Source organism: Dermacentor albipictus, chromosome 1 (genome assembly GCF_038994185.2).
Source record: "Dermacentor albipictus isolate Rhodes 1998 colony chromosome 1, USDA_Dalb.pri_finalv2, whole genome shotgun sequence".
NCBI classification, from domain to species: Eukaryota; Metazoa; Arthropoda; class Arachnida; order Ixodida; family Ixodidae; genus Dermacentor; species Dermacentor albipictus.
In genome coordinates this window covers 24,258,340-24,280,128 of record NC_091821.1, presented here as the reverse complement: position 1 = coordinate 24,280,128, position 21,789 = coordinate 24,258,340, and the positions used below count along the sequence as shown (strand labels likewise).

The following is a 21,789-nucleotide window of genomic DNA, read 5'->3' as shown; positions in this document are numbered from 1 at the left end:
CCGGAGTCCTCCACTACGGCGTGCCTCATAATCAGAAAGTGGTTTTGGCACGTAAAGCCCCATAATTTAATTTTTTTTTCCAGAATAATCTCTAGCGCCCGACTACATCCAAGTATGTGAAGTAGCATTCGCGTCGCGCCGTACTCTGATTAGATAAGACTCTTTCGTTACAAAATCCGCGGCCACATCCGAGAATTTCCGGATACAGGAATTTTCGGCACGTCTTTCGCCGAGTAACAAATCGAAAGCAGTGGCAATCGGGTCAAATACCATCACCATGAAAAAGAAAAGCAATGTGCACTAGTGCTACCATAAACTATGAACTGAACTTAACGTTCTAGCGTGACGGTGTAGAAAGAGTCTGCATTTGAATGTACGCTACGTATAGAACGATTGAGAGAAGTCATCGCGTGTATTTGTCGAAATATTTCCAGGAGATGCTATTCAGATCTCAGAATCTATCTGGGAAACAATGTTTCGGTCATGTAAGACTTGCACTGTGAGATGCGACATTTATTCATACTTTGCCAGCGCCAACAGCACTAGTAATAATAAGCGTTGTGCGGCTAAACGCATGCATGTAACATATCACGCGCACTGCCACCGCTGTGACGCCTTTCCGGTGCACAACGCTGGCCGGATATGAGCCTATACGCATCTCCTGAAGTTATGACGTGTATCCATGAGTATGCGTCATGCAGTGCGGCATTCGGCGGCCGCCGCCGATGAGGCAATTACTCGAGCGTCAACATCGCTCTATTGGAAAGCATCTACACATAAGCAGACGCCGCCGCCATGGCTGTGCTCGTGGCTACAGTATACGTGCACGCTCCCGGGCACGCAACACAGCCCCGAGCTGCGCAAAATTCGGCAGAATCGAGCCGCGCCAGCGTTGCAGGCGGTCGGGAAAGGAGGAGAAGAAATAGAAGGAAAGACATGGAGGTTATCCAGTTCTCAGACCGGCTGGCTACCCTGTTCTGGGGAAAAAGGGTAAGGGGAATAAAAGATAATGGAAAAGAGATATGACAAAAAATCAAAGAAGAAAAAAGAAAGGGTGAAAAGGAAAGGAGAATACGTCACTGCCTAAAATCTGTCTCTAAGACCAGTCCTCCGCGCAACAACGCAACAACGCTTTCAAAGCCTTCTGTGCTGAGGACGGTCTCGGCCATGGTCCCAGGACCTTTTCCTCGGTCGGGAAAGAGCCACAAGTTAGGACACTATGCTACGACAAGGTGGTGAGCCGAGCTATAGTCGGTCAAAGTTCGTGTTGAACAGATCTTGAAGCCCACCGCGGACGGAACAATAGGCAAAATATCACAGAAAAACAAACAGGACAGCACTATAGGATACTACAGCTGCTACGAATCTGGAACGTCACCGGACAATGTCGGAAGCCTCTTCAGCGAACATTATGCTTCTGCGTTGCCTAATGCGTACATAGTTTTTGTAGATGGTTTTCTTTCTTTTTATCTTTCTTGTTTTCTTCCGATATCCATCTAGCATTTTCTCTGCATCCTCCTTCCCATCCCCATACCACCTTTCTGGCCGCTGCTCAGGTGTAAAAGCCTCAAGGCTATATACAGTTACAACGCTGCCAGCAGAATGTTCTTCTTTTTTTTTTCTTTTTACTTTGTGCTTACTTTTTGTTTCAGAAAATATAACAACCACTTAGTATCACGGCGGAAGTTTGACGACATTAAATACGATTATGCTGACTAGCGCATCAAGTATCTGCACAGATACGACGATATAGGCATTTTCATTTTTTTTAACATGAATTATCTGTTATACATGTAATAACCACTATATATGGGTGAACTAACACACAGACACACACATAGCACAAGCACAAGTTGCTGTCCTGCCGAATAGCTCGAACTTAGAAAAAAAAAAGAATTCAATTACGCCTATATGAGCCCGATCGGTTGGTTCAAAGCTCGGTCCCCCGACCACAGCCCCATGCTCGGGCCATTAGGGCCCGGCCGCACGTATACGGCTACCGTACCAACCCAAACTATCCGTTTGACATGATCGCAGCAAGTCACATTTCGATGACGGGCTCGCGAGGGCGCATGCGCGTGCCAGTTTTCTTTGCACCACAGCCGCTGAAATGGAATGGACAAATTTATAGCATTTGGCTATATAACCACTGCCCTAAAGCTACGTTTCGCATAAATTCCCAGATGTGCAGTCGGCGTCGCCCCTGTGTAGAGCGCGGGGACGGCGGGCTCCGGGGCGCTCCTGCACTCTACAAAAATTTACACCCTTAAAAGTAAAAAAGGGTGTAAATGTGTGTATAACTCACACTCTTAGGGTGTGCTTTTATAACTTACACCGTAAGAGTGTGAGTTATAGACGCATTTACACCCTTTCTTGCAGTTTTAAGGGTGTAAATTATTTTACAGTGTGAGGCAGCCAGCGACGTCCAATGCTAACTGCTGGGCGCGTTTGGGCCCCAGCAACTACATACCGTGAGACGCTGCTGCAGCTATAGCTCCTGAGCGCACCGGCAGCCACTGTTCCCGCGCTCTACACAAGGGTGACGCCGATTGAACATCAGATCTGCATTTTTCTTTCTTTTTTTTTCGCTTTCCACGCGCAATCGATTTGTTTAGTTTATTGTCGAAATTCGCTAGCGCATGCTTTTAAAGGGGTTCTTTGGTTCGAGATATTTAAACCTTTAACGGTGCAGGAACAGTTCGTGAAAAACTTGGGTGTCGGTCAACCGTCCTGATGACAGTGGTCGTGCAAGAAACGGCTTGTATATCCGATCCCGGAAGGCAATGCATTCGCCAGTTTCTGGTGTACATGCGTTGGAAAATAAGAAGCGTTAACCTGGCGTCCACGTATTTTCGTATTTGTTGCCTTAGAGAGAGAAAGCAACTGCAGAAAGCTGGATTTTGACTTATGCATGGCCTCGTTCTTTTTACAAAAATATCGCTGAAAATTCTTAAGTTTCCCAAAATTGAAGCATGGAGTTTACAAACCTGTAATTCAGCACCAAAAACATACATCGCGGTTCTGTAAACTGCATCCGTCGGAACATACGACGAGGAGAAGATCGATATATGCGTTTACCGTTCATATGAAATTGTTGCGGTGTTCGCGAGTGTTTCACAAAAGTCCAACTCATAAATTAGTGGTACATTGCAGTATGGCACATTACGCATTAATCTTGCCCGCTTTAGATGTCTTAATAGAGGCAGTTTACAGAATTGTAATATCTTTATTTATTACTGAGTTACCAAGTTGGAAACTTCGCATTTGAGTTGTTCGTTTTTTGTTTTCTTTTTTTCTCATCGATTTGGAATATTTAACATTTTTGTAAAAAATTGACGGCCTAAAAGGAAGTGTCTTGCTACAGTCACTAGATTTTTAACTTTTTCTTTTGAATGCAACAAACCTCACAAAATTCGGTGCAAGTCAATGATGAGAAAAAGTATTTCCCCGTTCTCATGTACTTAAGATAGGAGCTTCTGAGCTATAAATCTTCCTATTAACTGCAGACATTAGGTTTTGGCAGGTCTGTAACATTAACGTTTACCATAGAGTTTCACACACACATAAAATAAATAAAAAAGAAATCTCTACTGCAGCCGTTGACCCACCATGAGAACAGCGGGAAATACAGGTTTCGTATTGGACCTTCATTGTGGGATGATTTACCCCCTTAAAAGTGAGAAAGGGTGTAACTGTGTCTGTAACTCACACTCTTAGAGCGTCAGTTAAATAAATCACACTCTAAGGGTGTGAGTTATAGACACATTTACACCCTTTTTCACTTTTAAGGTTGTAAATTATTTTACGCTGTTGATTCGTGTGCCAATCCGAAGCATCTAGAGTATTGGCGGGAAATATTACACAAATGATCACGCAGGATTGCCTTAAATGGCTTTCGCCGTTAAAAGGATATTCAAGAAGCTGGAGCTGTATAGAATCTTTGTGCGTTAAGCCTCCAGCAAAATTGAACCGACCGCTCGCTCTTTCTATATTATCCCTCGATGGTCGATGCGTCACTGTACCCAGTGCCACATGTTCTTCTAGGTTATATTTCATAACACTACGACGCATACATTCGTAATTTCGTTGCAAGCAAGATCCGCGCAACCCTCGTACAGTGGCGATGTGGCTTATTGCGGTTGAAAACAACCCTGCGGCGCGTCGCCCTAGCGCTGCGGTTGCCGACTATATACGTCCTTGAATACTTACACGTCTAGCCGCAAGACATTCTACGTCAGAACAAAGCCGAAATATTTCTTGGATTTGTTAACACCATAAATAGCCGCATACACTTCGAACGTCGAGGAAGCTCAGCAGACATCGCTGTCTGACGCCGACTGCATACGCAGAGGGCATTGCACAACAACGAAAACAAAAGGTAGAAGGAGTGCAGAGTTTGGTCTATAGTTTGTTTAATAGATTTACTGCCACCCACAGCGCTGAAGCAACCCGGAAAAAAAGAAATAAGAAGGGGGGGGGGGGCGCAGCGCACTGTCTTCGTCGATATTTCTTGTCCGCGTCGTTTAAGCGATGTATGCATGGTCGCAATAAGGGGTACTAGTCCTCCTTCACAGCATCGGTCGACCAGAACTTTCCTGTTATACTTACGTGAGAGCATGACTTTTTAGGTGGCGATGCCCTCTCATAGTCAGTGGTCGGCCATGTTTTAAACTGAACCTCTGCAAAGTTTATTTAGGGAATTTCGGCGTTATCAGAGCTTTTGAAATTTTTCGCATGTGAGCTTTTTCTATATTGTCTCGGTGTTTCAGAAATAGTCAGAGAGAGAGAGAGAAAGAGAGAGAGAGAGAGCAAGAACAGGAAAGGCAGGGAGGTCAACCAGACGAGCACCCGGTTTTGCTGCCCTACACTGGGTGTGAGGGAAAGGGGAATTGAAAGAGGAAAAGAGGAAGAGAGCAAGCACTGAGTGCGTGTGGGACGATGCTCATGGACACCATTTATAAAACGGTCTGTTAAGCCGGTGGACCTCAAATAGTGTACTCGTGTTCTAGTAGCGTACTAGAAGGGTGTGGCCATGGTCCGAGTATCTTTGACTCGGAGAACGGTCTTGAATCCAATCGGTTTAAAGTTGTCTTCAGAGAGAGACGTTGTACGTCGTAGCGAGGGCAGGTACACAATAGGTGCTCGATGGTTTCCTCGCACCTACAAGAGTCGCACATCGCGCTCTCGGCCAGTCCCATACGATAGGAGTAGGCATTCGTGAACGCCACCCCCAGCCACATGCGGCACAGCAAGGTTGCTTCGCCGCGGTAAAGGCTAGATGGCAGTTGTAGCCGTAGCATCTAGTTTATGTAATCTAGTTTATGTAGCTAGTTTATGTAGGTCTAGTTTGTGCAATTGACAATTGAAGCGGCTGAGTGCTCTAGGACCGATGACAGCTTTCACTTCAGGTAGGAACGGTTGCTTGGTTGACGACGTACGCGTAGTACCATGGCAGGGAGAGCTCGAATTGTGCTCTCTACAGAAGGAAAATGTATAAGTTGTAGCCGTATTAGAAATTGCGATATCTAAAGTTTATCTAAATATTTTTGTTTACTCCTAACAGCGAATAACTGCTTCACTATTTTTGTAGGCCCATAAGTTGATGTTGTTTATCTCTGAATGCTCCATAAGTTCATTCTGTCATCACTGAAAGGACAATCACTCCAACTGTCCATTCTCCCACATGCCCTCTCTTTTAAACATCTCCACGGCAATGCCCCAACGACTATGGAGGGCCTTGATCTCGCTTTTAAAAAACAAAAAAGGGAAAAATAAAGCTTATCTTATTGCCGGTAATAAGAAAGTAATCAACAAAATTAGCGTAGAGGCATGGGCGAGTTTGTCGTGGTTCATAACGGCGGTGCTTGGGTAGCGCATGAAAGTAGGAAAGGAAGGACAGAAACGAGTAAAGAGCGCTCTTTGTTCGTCTCTGTCCTTCCTTTCCTACTTTCATGCACTGCACAAACACCGCCGTTATGATCAACAAAAGCTTTCAGATTGTTGAAAGACAAGTAGTGAAGCGCATTCATGGGTCATCATCATCATCAATATCATATTAATGTCCCTCATGACTCTTGCATTCACAGGTTCTGAAAATGTAAGATGGCAAAGGCCAACATTTGGGGTTGTAGGACGGTGGGAGGGACGAGCAAATAACGTTTACAATGGTTGGTTGAGTTACGTTTGCACGGCAAGGTCGTTGTCGGGATGAATAAATCCATGACAGTATTTCGAGTATTTTTGATCGTTTTCTTTCTACATAGAGTGAAGCTCCTCACAGTAAACGCGCGCACAGAGAGCGCAGTGTTCATTGTTCGGCTCCTGCTGTGTTTCATCCAGTCGAACACTCCCTCCATATTTCACGTATATACCGCTGCTGACGATGAAGAACCTGCTTTGAGCGTTGTGTTAGCTTGTTAATTGTTTGGGGGTGTTGCGATATTTCTAAGTTTAGTTAGTAGATCGTAATCATTCGAAAATTATTTCTCTTCAACTCCACGGCGTACGAAAAGCAAATGCAGCGTGTGCCAAATGCCCAGAGCCAGCGCTTACCATATATGCCGCGAAGTGCCGAGTATCAACAAAGTGCTTTGTATACATTATACAGTGCAAGGACCTTCCATAGATCAGATCTTTGCTTCTCCGAAAATTTCTGTTTCGAGGACCTCAATCCTATTCAATTGATCTTTGAGTCATGACCATGTGTAGCCTGTTGGTACATAGAACTGCATCCTTACTTCTAATTCACCATCAGATGCTACAACCATCTATTATTTAGATTCTGGGAGCACGAGAACATTGAGAGAAACACGCGGATCAATTAAAAAACGCAAGTGTGAGACAACAAATAAGAAAATTAAACACAGAAAGAAATCTAGCCAAAGTAGCTTAACCGTAATCTTCGATACACTGCAACGGTGGTCAAAGCGTAATTTTCACCAAGACGCTTTTTCCGTGCATCTTTCTCCGTGGGCAATAATTAATCTCCGGGTTTAACGTCCCAGGTCAGCCCCTGAAGAGATCCCTGTATGCGTCCATGACCAGTCCCTTCGATCTGCTTCTTTTACCGCACCCCCAACCAGGCTATACGCTGAAGGCGCACTTCGCACCATTCGTGATGATAGCGCTTTTTGTCTACGTGCCCAGACGCTTTCCGCGCCTCGCCGCGAGTAGATGGACGCGCGTGACCGTGCCACAGTCACGGGGCCATCGACTGTATCGGCGATGCCCTCCCCTGCATAGACACACACGCACGCACACTAGTCGGCCGAAACGCGGAGCGGAGTAGCTCGCGTCTCGTCCCCGGCGAAAAGCCCATTAATTTACACGCGCACGTTCGTAACAGTAGCGAGCCGATAATTTAATCCGCAATAATTGCCCAGAAAAACACCGCGCGCCACGCAAACCGCGTTCGGCCGCGTATGCACGCCGTCCCTCCGCGCAAGGGGTCCAAAGAATCGCGGGCCGACGGACGCGTATAGCGGCGCGCGGAGTCCGGCGCGCGGCTCTAACAAGATTAACGGGCCGTATCGGCAGGGCCGGCCACCCGATAACGATGCGCCATCATTTATGGCGCGCCGATTCGTGTTCCAGCCACGTGACACGGCGAAAGGCGTCGGGAGGGAGAGCAGCAGGCGCGAAAGAGGAGCCAGCAGCAACGCCGCAAGTGCCGCGTCTTAGGGCCGTACGTCTTGCGCGAACAAACGCATACGCGCGCGCGCCGACTGCAACGGTCCGCTCGTACACGGCGCGCAACAGCCGGTCTCTCTGCCAGATGATGACAGCAGTGGCGGCGGCGGGAGTCGTTGAGGAAGCGCCCCCACTTCATCCCTCCGCATCGCAGGTGCTTCTCACTTCCCCGGCTGCGTTTCTTTTCATTATTATTATTTTTTATTCTCAATCTGTTTTGTACATGCCCCGCGTTGGGCCCCCTTGGCTGCTTCGCGAATGCACACACACACACGCATGCATCGTTGAGCTGGCCTGCCTCGAGCGAAAACGCTCTATCGGTGGCCGGTCCACGGCTCTCCCCGCACAGGGCGGGCGTTAAGACAACGGTCACCCCTCATCGAATGCGCATGGAGAGGGCGGTGGGAAGAGCGAGAAGAGAGACACGCGATCCGTGCTATCGGACAGCAACCGCGGTGGCAACCTGCATGCGTGCGCACCGGAATACAGCGCCATCGCGTGCATTAATGGCAGCTGCAGTCACTTCTCCGTTCACTCCGGGGGAGGGGTTGGGGGGGGGGGGGGGGGGGTCCTATTGCATTTAGTCCCGTTCGAGTCTCAGACAGAGGACCGGGTCGTCAGAGGTCAGCTGTTTGTGGGTGAAGGACAGCGTAATTGCCGAGCGCTAAAGGTTAATGTCCTACGCTACCCGTTTTCGTGCATAGCGGTGCTTTCGACTGGGAGGTATCGGGGAAAAAGGACATCCTCACGCGGGGACACTTCGGCGCACTATACGCCACAGTTGCAGGTATAGTACACGCTTAACTAAACCATGCCGATTTCTTTATGTTTGTATCGTTTGTTCATTTGCCTGCTTTTCCCTGGTTTCTGCTCGAAGATACCGGCTTGCCCCATTTATTGTTAGTAATAAAAAAAAGCTTATTTAGGCAGGGTATTACGGAGGTTATCCAAGCGTTAAGCAGCATAGTTTCGCTTTTTCATATCCGTAACTTTGCTTTAACGCGCCACAATCGTCCCGCATATACATACGGACGTTCAAGAAGGTGAAAAATAAAAAAAATGCTTTGTAAAACAAAACAATGACGAAGGTTGAGTCAGCGGTAAAGCACTGGCCCTAAAGCTAAAGCAGTTCACCATAGGCGCATGTCGACGCCCCTTTCCTATAGGGCCAGGATACGGTAGTAGCATAACAGCGTTGCAATGAGAGGACTGTGTGCATCATACTATGTGAGGCGAAGTGCATATCGACTTACCGCGATATATTTGTTGAGCAGACTGCTGCTTGGTATACTGTGCCATGCACTTGCGAGGCGACTGACATGAGACCACACACACACACACACACACACACACACACACACACACACACACACACACACACACACACACACACACACACACACTATATATATATATATATATATATATATATATATATATATATATATATATATATATATATATATATATATATATATATATATATATGAGAGGTGCTTTCGACGGTACACTGTAAATACACTATACACTAAAATACACTACACTAAAATACACTATATATATATATATATATATATAGTGTATTTTGACCTCATGGCACAGTGGCTCTAAACACCCATGAGGTAGCGCTGAATTCAAAACATGTTTGTCTCTTTGCCTGCATGATGAAGAAAAATATCTAGGTAAAGCTCGCAGGAAGACCTTTCTTTCTACCTTCTTTTCTTTTTCTTTTTTCGGGGCAAAGGCCTACTTGCGCAGAAGGCATGGTTTCTTTTTGCTTCGGTTGCGGCGTTATTACTCCGGGTAATCTCAACTCGTTTCCAGGAGCGAGAACTGTCCCGAGCAGTTCTGCCGACCACCGCCCTCTTAATTCAACCTACTTCGTATATACTTACACTGGATTCCCGCCGCACACTGTGCAACCCATGGCCTCGGGCGTAATTGCGCCGCGTAAAAAAGAGCCAGTCTTGGGCAAAGAAATGTGGAGATGCTGCGGTGGTGGTGAATGATCTGATCACACGTGACATGCTCAGCGAAACGAACACAGAGATGACGATAGGCCACGCCCAGTAGTCGTTTTCGGTCGCGTACACTCACAGTGAGGCGAACTGAATCGGAACTTCCGTCCACTATTTGAGACTTCCATTCACTTATAACTACACCTGAGACAGCCCGATGCTGGTATCGTAGCACGCACAGTATAGTGTGCTATACACTGTATGCCAGGCCTCGTGGCAGCCGTGCGCAACAGGCGCATGTCGGCCGCACTGCTGATTCATCATCTAAGCAGGCGGGAACCGCACGCCGGGCAAGAGGGAAAAAAATGCGGCTCGGGGAAAGATCTCTGCGAAAACAGCTCCACGCGCTACGCAGTGCGGTTGCAGCACCCGAGCAACAATAACACGTCTTCAGGGTGGTCCGGCAGAGAGTCGCAAAGGAGACGGCGCAATTATTGGCGTCTCGGGGATTTCACTTCCGACCAGACCACGCTCGCGCGATGGGGGGAAGAAAAAAAAATAAGAGTAGGAGAGAATAGGAGAGCTAAAGAAAAAAAAAAAGGAAAGACAGTCGGCAAGAAAGAAAGAAAACTGGTTTATTGGGGCCGCTCCTCTGAACACTCGTCGATCGCCGCGGCGGACTAGCTGCAACAACAGCACCGCAGCGCTGTGGCGGCTCTGCTGGCGGCGGCCGGAGGAGTATATCAGCGACCAGCTCGTGCCACGTGCGGCGTTGTGGTCTGATCGGCGGCCCATATCGCCCCCTTGTATCAGCGCGCGGGGAGGGAGCCGTTAATGAGCTCCCGTGGGCCCCGCCACCCGCGAGAGAATCCACCCCCCCCCCCCCCCCCCGTGGCGCTCGTTGAAGCGTCAGTGCTCTTCTTGGCGGGAAGCTCGTGCATGCACGCTATATACATAACCGCGGTCAGGAAGATGTTTATGCCCCCCTTCCCGAACTTGTATAGACGCAGGATACATAATCAGTCCGGCCGGGAACACGGACGCACGCAAGTCATGTCGGCTAGCCCAGCTACCGTTCTTTAATAGATCGAGGTGGCCACCGGTATTGCACCGTATCGGACGTCGTTCATAGATCGCGGGCTCAATGAGTGCCGCCGCCCCCCTGAACCGCGCTGCTGGGCGTAAGCTTTTTCCTTTCTTTCTTTCTTTCTTTCTTTCTTTCTTTCTTTCTTTCTTTCTTTCTTTCTTTCTTTCTTTCTTTCTTTCTTTTAGCTGAAGGCGAGCACTTGTAAAAAATGGTACACTGAGCTTTCGGCACTTACAAATGCGACCACCTATTTTATGCTCTCTTGTCGGTGCTCCTTGCGTGACTCGTCTACAGGGGCGATTTATTTACCTGAAATGTATGTAGAGGATTGGGGTGCTCCGACGCAATCGTGTGCGCCACGACGAGCAAGGTTCACCGGGATGTCCCTTCCGCCGTGGTCTCTTGGCTGAAATTAAAGTTGCCCGGTTGCCCGGAAATGATTGTGAAAGGACCATTGCAACTTACAGCCAGTTTTTACAGATCATTACACACCGTCCGAACTCTTGGTGCGGCGTGTATGTACAGGAGCGCCGTGCAGCACGCAAATCTAACGTTCTTGCCTAAGCGCTTTTTTTTTTTTAAGCGACTCCGTTAGAAAATAAATAATTTGCAGCTAAAGATGTCCGCTACGCTTTTACGTCAAGGACCTGTCCCGTACGCCAATTTCAATTTCATCCAAGCGCAAGAAGAGGTCGCGGGAAGCCTGCAGACAAAAATGTCGTTTCCTAGTCGAGCGCAGGTCCGTTTTTGTCCGAATCGATCCATTCGTACCACTGGCACCCTTGACGGCATGCTGTCGGCACCGTGGTACACACTTGCACACCACTGTGCGTTCCTTCGAAGCCGCGCGCGCTCTGACAAAGGTCTGCGCACGCTCTTGAATATTCATGCACGACATCTCACGAAGCGCTTGCTTGCACGAGAGGCGGCGTTGACGTGCATGTGCACGCGCGGCAACGACTTGTGTAAGGAACTCCCCACCTACAGCCCGTTGCGCCTTCATTTCCGCGGAGACAATGCCTTCAAATTGCCGCGCACGCGCTCGCGCACGCGCACACACGCGGCGGGCCTCGCTTGTTTGTCCCCGGGTGCCCGCCCCCCCCCTCCCCTACTCCTTTGCTGGTTCTCTTCGCTAGCGCGTGCGCGCGTCTCCGCAAAGAACAGGGGGCGAACAGCCACGCAACGGTGTGTCATTGTTGAACAAAGAAGAAAGCGCGAGCTCCCTTATTATGAGAAATGACGGCCGGAGAAAAAGTCGCCGCCGAGTCAAAAACCCGCCGAACGCCACGAAGAGCACCGCAACTCGGAGGAGCGTATATAGAACACACGTACGCGTGGCTCTCGGCGATGATAAAACATTCTCTACTTGGTTCTTCTGTTTTATTGTTATTATTTTTTTACGTTGTTGTTTGTCATTGTTGTTTACATTGTATATATATATATATATATATATATATATATATATATATATATATATATATATATATATATATATATATATATATAAACACGCGGGTGGTTTCTTTGTTTCTCGTTTTTCCAGCACTGCTGTATACTTACTGTTCGTTCCTCAGCTATAGTACCACGCACAACAGGGTCATAAACAGGCTGTTCAATGTGCGCAAAACATCGTTCGGGTGACTCCCACCAACGCAGTTGCACTTATTTCGCCGAGCTATTGCCACATTATAACATTCTGTACAAATACCGAAGGCCCAAGCGCTATATCAACAAACTTCATCGTTTCTTCCGGCTCTTAACTCATTTACTGCGACAGCACGCTGTCAAGGCCAACACGTGACGTCATTATGATGTGACGTCACACTCCGAATAGCAACTTCCTTGGGATACAATATATTGCCTGCTGTGGCCTCTGAAATACGTGCACGGACGCCGCCCCTTTCAGAGTCTTGCGATGGCATGCGAAAAACGCCGCACAAGTCGCCACGCTTCCAAAGCGGCGTGATATAGCGCATTCGCGTGCGATATGCATTCTTGAAGAAGTGGACGGTTCTCCGTTACGGTCATGCATACGGCTTTTCCACAAAACATGTTTATGGTGAATGTGACTCTGGACTAGACTGGTCGAGTACCCTAACTCGGTGAGGTGCTTATATCCTTGCCATCCTTGAAATGCATATACTTTTGAACAACTCCCGGAAAATGTGAACTAAAGCGTGCGCTTTATGGTGGCCCATGAGTGAGTGATATAATGAAATAGTATAGAACGAGTCGTAATTGAGTCATTGCTTGATATCGTCAATCATTACGAGTGTCATTAGTTTATCGGGTGATGCTTCTCGTTGCTGTAAGATTGCGTACTGTAATAAATGCCACGAAAAAGAAAGAAAAAAAAGGAAGCTACGAAACAGCGCAGTGATTTTCGCGTTGCCCTCTCAGCAACACAACCCCGCGAGTGCATGAGTTCGATCCCCTTTGGCGATTTGAGGTCGGTTTTTTTTGTTTGTTTCGATTTAATTTTTTCGCCGTATGGCGAAGAAGAAGCTGTGGATGAAGAGGCAGGCTGACAAACAACGACAGGATAACAACAATGCGTGACAGAAGGGACGGACGGACATTGCAAAACCAATTTGCTGCTTTCGCAGGAAAAGAAACCCTGTATTCTTCTACCTTTCCCAAATCCATGCTAACCCGCCGTGGTTGCTCAGTGGCTATGGTGTTGGGCTGCTGAGCACGAGGTCGCGGGATCGAATCCCGGCCACGGCGGCCGCATTTCGATGGGGGCGAAATGCGAAAACACCCGTGTGCTTAGATTTAGGTGCACGTTACAGAACCCCAGGTGGTCGAAATTTCCGGAGTCCTCCACCACGGCGTGCCTCATAATCAGAAAGTGGTTTTGGCACGTAAAACCCCAAATATTATTATTATTATTAAATCCATGCTATGAAATACGCGTATATACAGGCGCAGCTTCTTGGGGCCTAAATCATCAAGTGCGACGACTGGTCCGCGCGCGTCAATCCTGCGTTATCTTTATTTTATCTCTGCAGTTTCGACCCAGCCGACATTTACAAACATTCCAATGACGAGATCCGCGCGGAGCATATTCCCTGCAAGCGCCAACACTGAAACGTCAGCCTCCGCCAAGGCGTGGTTTTTATTTACGCATAGCGCAGGGAGCAACGAACTGAGCAGTGCGTTCTCCCTGCAAGCGCCGTTCGTTAGCCGCCACCTTTTTCCCGTCCCGACGCGAGGCCACACATGCGGGTGAGGAATATACTCGGGGGCGTGCCCACCCGAGGCGCACGCATATACTTTTCTCGAACTTAGTCCGAGCAGTGTCGAATGAACTAAATGAAAAATAGCAAGAAAGAAATGCATGATATCACTTCGTTGTATTTATACCCTGCAACCGTCTTTCCATTTCCTTTTATTCGTTCTGCCGAAACAGACGGCGCGAGGAGGCGCGTGGTACCATGCTCCATTTTTTTTTTTTTTTCTCCGAGCCCGAAAAGAACGGTTATTCAGCAGCAAAAGCGCAAGCGCCTTGCGTAGAAATGAGGCGCCCGTAAGATTGTTAGCAATTTCAGCCCGTCGCCCTCTTAATATCAAGATGACTCCGAAATGGTGGGCCGGGCGCACCCGAGTTTTCCTTGACGAGCCCCGCGTGCCGGACGCCCCGGCGAAGTGACCCGCAGCGGCCGCACCTCGCGTACGCATGCATGCCGCGTCCGAGCCGCTGCTCACACATATGGGAGCCGGGTATACGCGGCCCACATCCACGCGTTGCCCGCCGCGTATGGACGCGCGAAAAGCTTACACGCGCAGGGCGCTTCGTTGCCACGGGCGCTCGGTCAGCCTTGGCGACCACCGAAGGTGCCATTAACGCGCGATGCAGTATTGCGGCGCGCGCACAAACTGTCGCGTCGCGGTAGCCTACATAGGCGTAGTTCTCTCAGCCAAGAATCAATCGAACGCCGGAAAGCAGTTTCCGCGTGGCCCAATTCGCTTCGGCGCCGCGGCGACCGAAACAAGAGCGTAACGTTAACTTTCGAACAATGAGCCTCGCCTTATAGATAATACAGAGAGCTTTGCCTTCAAAAGCAAGGAAAGAAATCGCGCCGCAGTTTTAATTATGGGCGGAAGCAATTGGCGAACTGTCCGACTACGTGTTCGTCTTTTCGTTTAAGTGGACAGCGCCGTCGGGTCACGTCTTCAAACCTCGTATGGAGCAGCGGAGCCCGCGACCCCCCACGTTGTTGTTACGTGAAGAATCAACCACTGTGCGATGCTTTTAGCTTACACTATGACTGCGACGCTCATACGATGATGACCATATGCATGCATGATTGTAAACGCCATGGCCGATCGTCCGACTTGCGACTCCTGTCGGTGCGAGGAAACCGTCAAGCACCTATTGTGTATCTGTCCAAGCTACGACGTCCGACGCCTCTCTCTCAGGACAACTTTAAACCGGCTGGACTCGAGGCTGTTCTCTACAGTCAAAGGTGTTCAGTCCGTGGTCACATCCGTCACAGGCCCAAAACGCTATATATAGTACAGCATTTGAAGTGCACTTGGTTAAAGAGACCGCTTATGGTGCCCCTGTGCATCATCCCACGTTCACTCACTGCTCACTATCTTCCTCTTTCTATTCCCCATTTCCCTTTCCGTCAGTGTAGGGTAGCAAACCGGGCACTCGTTTGGTCGACCTCCCTGCCTTTCCTCTACTTGCTTTCCTTCTATATATAGCATGCATATTCCAGCACAAGTAATTTTAATGCGTCAACATGGCGCCATGGCAGACGCACAGGCGATTTCACGTATTATAAGTGACGTCGTATATGCACAACTTGTACGCGACAAGCAAATCCAAAAATCGTTCTGTCCCTTGGGGCCTAGCATATTGGCAGCCAGTGCCTGTCCGCTATAGACCAACCGCAACCACAACTTGTGGTCCGACGTATATCGTGGGCTTCATATTGGCGGTATTATATAGCATGAATTATAAGGGCTGTATATACGCGGCGTGGTCTTATGCCTGTATAACTTACGAGGGTGTGGATTAGGGAGAGTTCAATATTCATATTTAGACTTGCGTGCAACAGCGTGCTTAAAATATTGCCGATGCGTCTCGTTTATGCTGGTTTCTCGCCCATTTTGATGTGACTGCTCCAAAGGAAGTTCGCACCGGTGCCAGTGGTCATGGAATCGGCGCTGTTTTGGCTCCGCGCCAGCAAGGTTTCGACCGTGTTACCATGTGTTACTGCGTACGCTAGCCGTCTTCTGTCCCAAGCAGAACGCAATTACTCCATACTGAACGCGAGTGCCTTGCCTTCGTTTGGGCAGTGGGTAAATTTCGCCCCTACTTGCATACGGCCGGCCATTCACAGTTATCACCGGCCATCATGCCTTATGCTGACTTTCATCCCTAAAGGATCCTATGCAACGTCTCGGTCAGTGGGCGCTACGACTCCAGGAGCACTAATACACAGTTGGGCATAAGAGCGGCCGATTGCATGAAGACGCTGATTGCTTGTCGCGCCATCCAGTAGACGCACCAGAGTCTTCGTACAGCTGCGCGTCTACCTGTGTGCTGTCGCTTGCTGCGTTTCAGGTGCTGGGTTACAATATATGTGTGTCCGTATCATGACGCACGAGTTCTCGTCGCTTCTGCCCCGTTTTAAGTCTGCTGTTGGATGTGCAAGAATAATTCCGGGACAGGTTTCCAGAACAGTTCGTACGTGAGAGCGCTTCGAAAGAACGGGCATCGGTCAGTGGCCATAACGAGACATTATGGCATTAGCTTATTAGCATTAGCTTCACGAAATGTCATTAACCGATGGCATTCTCTTGATGCCAGGGAAGCAGACAGGAGTGCAGCAGTTAAATATTTAAAAGGAACAGAAAGGCTGACGTTTTCGAGTTGGTTCCACCTGCGACACTGCGTAAAAGTAAACAGCGAATGATCGTTTGCAGGACATTCACGAGGGAAAGCAACATGCCTTGGCGTGCTTGAATGCGAATGGATGAAGTATACTATAGCTCTGGCGGTGAGGAGAAATGCACATTTCTTTGTTCGTTTCCTTCGAGTGCGCGCGCGTGCGTGTGTTCACAGCGTTTCATAAAAAAAAATTATATTGCTGTTGTTCTTTGCTAAGATATTAAAAGCGGATATCAAGCATTAACGTACAGTTAATTCCATCATGTAACCCTTGCTTGACAACAAAAGTTCGCACACTTTCGCTAAGAAATGAGCAGCCTTAATTCAATTGAAGAGAGTGCACATGCACGCTATGTACCCACGACATCTATATACTCTAGAAACGTCGCGTGTCTGTGTTGAATCGCCGATGTGTCGTATACAGTGTTCCCCACTGCATGTCCCAAAGTAAAAGACTCGAAAATTACGGCAGACAGCGCAACAGCTTGTCAGCAGCTTAAGTGCAGTTAGTTACGCAAGTACGCACGTCTATAGATACCGCGTACTTTCAATATGTCCGTCGACACACCACTAACAGCGAGAACAGGCAATACTTTGCAGCGTGCACGCACAATAGCGTTGACAAGTTGCCCAACGCGAAGAGCCTTTACGCCAAGCCATCCTTGTGCCTTTACACAACGGTAGTCGTCAGCGGAAGTACAATTGGACACGAAACAGTCGAGTCCGTGTAATCCAGGTGGCGTCCATACGCGGATACGCACACGCGCACCAATTCGTCCGCTGCGCGCCCGCAAAGCAGGTGGCGCTGATCCGCACTGCCCACTTGTTTGTTTCCTTTTTCCACACAGTGAGGGGGGGGGGGGTCTCTTTGTGTTCCGTAATAGCCTCGCGTGCGGTTCTGTCCGTGTTGCTGCTGCTGCCACCGGCGCGGCCTCAGCGGTGGCAGCGACGGGGCCGTTCGTCTCGCGGCGGCGGCTGCAGCAGCTACCTGCCAGAGAACCGGAAACGGGGACACTTGCTGCTGCTTTGCTGTCGCGGACTTCCTTCGCGGGCCCCACTCGCCGCGCGCCGTCCCACAGCGGGCTCACGCTGGCGTCGCGTGTTTGGCAGCTGCGCGCGACAAGGGTGACGCGACCGTGTGTAGTAGAGATAGTTGCACGAGCACTGCAAGCTCTCTGCGCGTATAAAAGGCTGGGGTGGGAGTGACGCGGCGTGTGTTGCAGCGCTCAAATTCGGGGAGTGGCAGAGTGACGACTGCTTACAGGCACGCCTATAGCTCCTCCGGACGATATATAAGGGCGACATGGGACCGCAGAATTGACGACGCAAGAGCAACCATGTGCTGGGTGCTGTGGTAGGGAATTTTGTCTTGCTTCTTCCTCTGCCTTGCTCTGTGAGACTTCAGCTTTCGTTATTGTACATAATCTACGCCGTCGACCAACACCCCCTTCTACTTTCATGGGTTACGAGCAATTGTGCAGCAAATTTGGCAACTATACCTGCTTGGCTTGGCACTGAGATCCTCAACTTTTCCACATTGGGCTAAGCAAAATGAATACGATTATTTAGTTCAAGGGTACACTGGTGAGGTAGCTCACCCCACATTATTTAGAATGGCGCATACGGCCATGGCTCACGTTCGACCATCTTGTCTGCTATACCCTTAGAATCTGTGCCTGTGAACTAGCATATAGCCAGCTTTGAAACCCTTTCCCTCTGGAGTAGAGCGTCCTCTAGCGAAATTGTAGGAATTATTTTTCCAGTAATCTCGGCACAACATTTACAGTAATGCAGATCGACGGTAGCAACGGCGACGTTTCATCATCATCAGTAGCAGCAGTAGCCTATTTTATGCCCACTGCAGGACGAAGGACTCTCCCTGCGATCTCCAATTACCCCTGTCCTGCGCCAACCGATTCCAACTAGCACCCGCAAATTTCCTCATTTCGTCGCACCACCTAGTCTCCTGCCGTCTACTATTGCGCTTCTCGTCTCTTGGTGCCCGTTCTGTCACCCTAATGGTCCAACGGTTATCTAATCTGCGCATTACATTACCTGCCCAGTGCCATATATAAACGGCGACGTTTATATCTGTATACCTCAAGTCTTTCTTGTACTGGAGGCAACGAAGGTACATTGTTTCTTGCCCACCATAAATAGTTATCCTCTGATCGCATCAGAACTTGGGTTTTCCAGTTGAACGTTGAACCTGTAAGAGGTGCTTCACTGCTGCGCGCACGAGTTCAGCAGTGTTGCTGAAAAAACTGATAGAAAACAAACAAACAAACATTGTCTGTGCCTTTGGACAAAGCAGAAGGCCTCCAATTATTTAGGCCCTGCTGTGACAAGTGCAAAAAAGCCAAGCGCAAGGCTGACCGATTTATACCTCTTCTCATTAGAAAGGGCAATATGACTGCGCAAAGATCGCTCGAGGGGCAGCCAATTGCTACTGCACGAATCCTTACTCTGCTGCGACCATTTCGAGCCGCCTATAAGTACCCATACTTAACTGCTGCTGACACCGTGCTGAGCTCAAGTGGGTACAAATTAGATTACGCTACACCTTCGAATCATTAAATAACGCAGTAACCTGCGTTATTAAAAAAAAAGAGGGACGGTCAGTATACCCGTTAAGTGAAAGCAATTTTTTCAAGCAGCTTTATCGAAAGCACATAGATAAACATGAGCACTTTACAAACCTGCAATAAGGCCCGCGTAACGAGTAGAGCGCTTTGGATGTATAGAGTTCGCGAAGGAGAGTGACCTCCCCCCCGTTTCCCGGGGCGTGGGGATAGACGCTAGCAGGACGGGAGCGCGCTGCCCGAAGGGAAGCATACGAATGAGGAGAGCGTGAGACGAAGGGAAGCTCGGGCCCAATGGGGACGCCGCTCAGAAGAGGTCCCGCGGGAGTGCTCTGGCCGCTCGAATGAAAACGCCACGAAGCGGGCCCCGACATCGTGGGGGACAGGTCGCCCCGTGAATGCGGCGTCAAGAGCGCGCCCCGGCATAACTTGGCGCCGCCTGGCTGCGCCAGCGGCCCAGGCGCGCTGCTGCGACGGCTCACTGGGAAGCCGAAACGCTGCCGCCTGTTTCCCGCTTCAATCCCGCGGGCGTAATCGATGAGAGAGCACTCTAGCGCCCTGTACCTACCTCCCTCTAAACGCGCTCACGAGCGCACACGAACTGCGTGGGTGCAAGAGCTCTCTCGATTTCGCTTCCTCACTCTATTATGCCGCGCGGATCGTCCCTCGGCGACAGACGAGCCACTGATTGGAGGGAACGTTGCCAGATACGCCGACGCAAACCACCCCTGGCTGGTATAGGGTTTTTCTCTTTTATTCCTGGCGCCTGTTGTCCCCCCCCCCCCCCTCCTTTTTGTGCATGCTTTGTTTCGTAATATTTTGCTCCCACATTATTGCGTTGCTCGGCTTATGATCGGATTAGACGAGGACGCAAACAGCGAATATGTTCCGGAAAGAAAGAAAGAAACCGAGAGCATTGTGTGACGTAAAGAAGTAACCGTCGATACGCGTACAGAGAAACAGCGAAGCCTTATTCTATTTCGTCACTCCTTCAGAGGGTAGATGAATGGTGCGGGATGAAGAAAAGGAAACCGACCTTTTGTTTTTCTTACTGTTCCTTTGGTGGTGTTGACGGGTAGGTTGTACTGACGTAAAATAGTGAAACTGATGCGCAATAGGTATTGCTGCGCACCCAGTTTTGTCAGTAGCTCTTCCGTCGCAGGCAGCAGAGTGTAGCTGTCTCCTTCTTCTTTTCTGTCTTCTTTTTTTTTTGCCAGTGCGAAAATACAGAAGGTACCTCCGTGCACAGGGACTACAACGCGCGCCCTCATCGCGCGAGTACGTACGTGCGTGATTGCTCAGCTTCACGATGCAAATGTCTGATACGCAGACGGTCTCATCCCTACCTTTATTTCATACTGCTTTTCATACTTTGACACAAATACATGCCGCTCTGTCGTCTATACAGTAGTGAGAAAACTTGAGCGGCGAACAATTCAAAATAGCTAAACAATATGATCAAAAACGCGAAACACACGATAAATTTTGAGGAAACTGGGGGGCAATGCCGGTAGTACTGCAAACGCAAGAACAAGAAATGAAGGAGCAAAACAAGTACCTAGAAGGAAATGCGGAGAAAAAGAAGGAGACAGGGGGGAGGGCGGCATGCAATCGGCGAGATACGCGCTGAAAATAAATGTACAAACTGAGGGAGTCGCCTTCGTGATTTCGTGATGTGGCGCCTTAAAATTCCGTCTCTAGGTGAGGACGTGAAAAAAAAAGGGGGGGCCAACAAAAACAAAGAAAAGAGCAGCCAACAAAACCGTAAGACCACGCCTGGCAGCGGTGCTGACACGTCTCGCGCGTTCTCGACACGCGGGCGAGGGCGGCTGGAGGAACACGGCGAAAATGCGAACCTAAAGAAGAGGCCACAAATGAAAGAAAAAGAACAGGCAAAAAAAAAGAACACGATAAAGGTAGCGAAAGAAGAGGAACATGCGAAACACCGAAGCGCAAGCGCGAAGGCACACGCGCTCGCGTCTGATTTGGCTTTCAAATCATCGCGCCGAGTGAGGACGGAAGAGAATCCATCTTGGTCTCCAAGCCGGAGAGCTCTCCGTCGCCAGCGCCGAAGGAATGCCGCGCTTGCGGTGGTGGCTCGGCGAGACGCAAGGCGAGACCCCGCTCCACTCCTCCCCTGTCCCCCCGCGCGGTGTGTCGCCGTGCATCGCAGACGCACAGCGCGTCAGGTGCGTCGCCTCGAAGGAAGAAGAGTTAAAAGTCGCGCACTCCTAAACACTCCCCAGTGCAGCGCGTGCACGCGTATACACCCTGCGACGCTGGCTTCGCGCCCACTCTTCGGCAAAACAGCGCTTCGCGAGCCGGCGCTCCGAAGGGGGGCGACCTTTTATATTCGCGCCTCGCCCCTCGCGGTGCTTCTTCTCCGCTTTTACGGCGTATGCCCGCGCTGCAGCAGCAACACCCGCAGCGTCGTCGTCCCTCTTCGATATCGTCGCCCGTAGCAGCGCGAGAGCCGCGCCACGCACTCCGGCCTTCCGAGAAATAGCTATACACGTACACAACGGCGTTACCGCCTCGGGCTCGTGTGCGGGGCTTGTATGTTTTTTG

The 21,789-nt window shown here is 49.5% G+C and overlaps 1 protein-coding gene across 7 annotated transcripts in view; it reads left to right on the top strand.

The window, feature by feature from the left end:
- The window catches only part of sv (paired box protein shaven), a 243,189-nt gene that overhangs the window by 9,732 nt on the left and 211,668 nt on the right, over positions 1–21,789 (top strand). The window lies entirely within an intron of this gene.